At 45.2% G+C, this 3,675-nt stretch overlaps 1 pseudogene; it reads right to left on the bottom strand.

Moving 5' to 3' along the window:
* Nucleotides 1–1,346: 1,346 nt before the first annotated feature.
* LOC110305958 lies at nucleotides 1,347–1,922 on the bottom strand (annotated as a pseudogene).
* Between the last annotated feature and the right edge of the window lie 1,753 nt (nucleotides 1,923–3,675).

Consider the following 3,675-nt stretch of genomic DNA (forward strand, 5'->3'; position numbering starts at 1 on the left):
GCCAGGGCTATACAGAGAAACCCTGTCTGGGAATTTTTTTTTTTTTTTTTTTTTTTTTTTTTTCTTATTTTAGGAATTTTTTTCTTAATGCTTCTTTTTTTTTTTTTTTTTTTTTTTTTTGTAATTCTGGAGTCTTCTTGATGAAGTGTCACTGGATCATTTGGGTCTGACACTGGGTATCTCTATGAAGGCTTGGCTGTCCTAGAACTCACTATATCTACCAGACTGATCTCAAACTCAATAGAGATTCACTTGTCTCTGCTTTCTGGGTGATAGGATTAAAGATGTGCACCACCCTGCCCAGTTTTGATCAGTTTTCAACGGTCCTATTAATCTTTGCTAAGTCTTTCATTCCCAAAGTCTAGTGTACCTTGACTTAACAAAACCCTCTTTGCATATATATCTTTTCTCATCCATTTTCTTTCCAGATTCCTGTATCTTCATAGCTAGAGCTTCTTACTGACAAAATATAGATGCCCCCCCTCCCACACAGCTAGTGATCACTGCCTTTTAATTGGAATGAGTTTTAAACTATTAATATCTGTGGTGGTTTGAATATGCTTGGCCCAGGGAGTGGCACTATTTGGAGGTGTGGCCTTGTTGGAGTAGGTGTGTCACTGTGAGTGTGGGCTTTAAGACCCTCATCCTAGCTGCCTGGAAGCCAGTCTTCTCCTAATTGCTTTTGGAACAAGATGTAGAACTCTCAGCTCCTCTTACACCGTGCCTGTGTGATGCTGCCATGATCTTGCCTTGATGATAATGGACTGAACCTCTGAACCGGTAAGCCAGCCCCAGTTAAATGTTGTCTTTTATAAGAGTTACCTTGGTCATGCGTGGGCAGTGAGCTGTGCACAGACAGCCTAGTTCCCAGTTGAGCAAAGGCCCAGAACCCCAGTGACCCCAAGGGATGGCAGGTGTTTGGCCATGCCTCCTGGGACCCTGGCTCCTGTCACAGCTACAGCCTCCTATAGCCCTTTCCCCACCCCCTGCAGAGAGGTGTGTGGCCATCAGTCACATAGGCAATGCCCCAAGCTCCTGGTATTCTGTCTGGAGTCCACCCCCACAGTTACCTGGCAACAGCCAGGTATGCTCCTCCCCATAGTTACCTGGCAACAGCCAGGATGGTCCAGCCCACTATAAAAGGAGCTGCTTGCCCCCTCCTCTCTTCAACTTCTTCATTGAGAACCTTGGACTCCTCAGCACACAGAATTTAAGACTCAAGAAGCATTAGAGCTAAATTTTTATGCATATTTTAAAAATATATAAGTCTTTTATTCTCCCAAAAGAGACCCAAATTGTACTTGTGATCAGGATCTCGTTTCTGGAGCCAGGAAACCGAGGTCTCCTCACTCGTCAGCCTGCTGCACGGTTCCCTTCCCAGACACATATGCCGTCCAGAAACTTTCTGAGATCCTTGTTTTTAACTGTTGTGGCTTGCTGAATCAGGGCGGCTGAATTTGAAGCAAGTTCAATATCATTTCCTTCAAGGATTAACTCATCCTTCTGGGCTTGAGACACAGAACAAGCAACACCTCTCCTCATCCGAACCCTGCGGATGTATTTTTCACCCAAGAAATTTCAGATTTCAACCAAAGACCCATTCTCCTGGATAACGATGTTGGTGGAGAAGGGAGCATACACAGACCTCATCTTGTAATGATAGCCCAGTGTGACACCCTTGATCATGTTCTGAACATGATCACAGATGGTTCTGACAGTGGCCAGGTCCTTTCTGTTACCCCAAGATTTGTCAACCCGGAGCCTTTTCTTTTTCTTTCCAAGAAGACTCAGCTCCACATTGATATGATTGAAGTCCCTCCGCAGAGTCCCCCTGGGGCCCTTCACAATGACTGTGCGCCCTTCGGAGTGATTTCGACATTCTCGGAAATGTGGACAGTCTGATGGCTGAGGATGGTCTTCATCCTCGCAGTAGATGGGGCAAAAAGACTTTATGCATATTTTTGAGGTCCATGTTTGCAAACTTCTCCTGCCTGTCATGACAGCTTCACCCTCTGTCCTTTCCCTCCTCACGTCTGTGTGATTCAGGCTTTTTGCCAAGCTCTCTTCACCCTGGAGGCACAGGGACAGGGACACATCCTAAGGAAAAGCCTAAACAACCTTCCCCAGGTGCTGCCAGCTTTGGTAGCGAGGCACCCATGACTCTGAAGTAGTTGCTCTGTGTAGAGTCCGTGGTGCCTCTCAGGAGGGCAGTCATACTCCACGTCACTCCATCATTTTTGGATGGAGTGACTGAATAATTTGGTTACTTTTTGGTTACTGAATAATTAATGGCTCATTATTACAAGCAAAAATAAATGAGTGGGTAGGGGAGTCTCCTCCGTCACATGTGTCCCTGTCTGTTTATTTAAAATCTGCCTTCCTCACTCTGAAGGCCGGGCGCCATTTTGATTTGAAAACACATTCCCATTGTCTGATTTTATTAAGTAAAACATAAGAGGGTGGGTAAATGAATGTCAGTGGGTCACCCAATCCATCCATCCAGTGTCCGACAAACCTACTCATGTTATCTTTGCTCTTTTCCCTATAACCCTGTTCTTAAGCTGGCTCTCCTCAGTCTCAAGCCAGCTGCTACAGACCCAATCAAACAGGAAGAGGAGAGATGGTGCCATCCCATGGTTTCAATTTTGATTCTGAATGTGGAGAAACTTTCCCTAAGACTCTTCCAGTCTCCCAGTTATCTACTTCCCAGTCAACCACCAGGACTGGCCTGTACTAGTTAGGTCCTGTTCCTGAGTTGCTGGGAGGAGAGGCAGCCATCAGAGCAAAACTCTGACTTGGCTAGTGAAGAGGAAGGGGTGGGATGTCTGACATAGATGACCCATAGTGACTTCTGCAAATGGTTGATACATTCAGGGTGGCTTTGTCTCCACAGAGCACGGTCTGGAAGGAAAGGTTCATCTAAGATGGAAGTCACTATTGGAAGAGGGAGAGTTATGGTCTCTCAAGGATGACCCACTCCCCTTATAGGTTATCCAATACAAAGTGGGCAAGCCCGGAAACCACACACACAAACAACAAAACACAGACAGCCAGGTATATTTATATATTTGTGCATGTGCACATGTAACAATAATAATACTAAAGTGACTATTGTTTTGAGACAAAGGCATGGAAGGGTCTGGAGGAAGGCCAGGGAAAGGGATAAGGTAATAGAATTCTCTTTTAACTAAAAGAAATTTTAAAGTGAAATGGAATTGAAAAATAAAGCAAATAAAAAGAAAAACTAAAACAGGAGTCAGCCCACCGGTGTGGTGTCACATGCCTGTAGTCCTGACACTTAGAGGACAGAAGCAAGAAGAGCACACATTTGTGGTCAGCTTAGGCTCTAGAGTGAAACCTTGTTTCAAAGATCAAAGCCGGGGAGGTGGCTCACTGGTTAAGAGTGGTGGCTGCTCTTCCAGAAGACCTGGGTTCGATTCCCAGCACCCACAGCGCATAACTTCCATTAGGACTTCTCATAACTGTCATAATTTCCATTTTAGGGGGTTGAGCACACTCTCTGGTCTCCAAGTTCACCAGGCATACACATGATGCACATATATACATGCAGGCAAACACTCAAACACTCTCTCCGTATCTCTGTGTCTGTCTCTAAAACAAAGGGGGTGGGCAATAGTGAAGTCAACCCCACCAACCAAACAAAAATGAGCAGAA

The sequence above is a fragment of the Mus caroli genome, chromosome 11, assembly GCF_900094665.2.
Source record: "Mus caroli chromosome 11, CAROLI_EIJ_v1.1, whole genome shotgun sequence".
In the NCBI taxonomy this organism is placed as follows: Eukaryota; Metazoa; Chordata; class Mammalia; order Rodentia; family Muridae; genus Mus; species Mus caroli.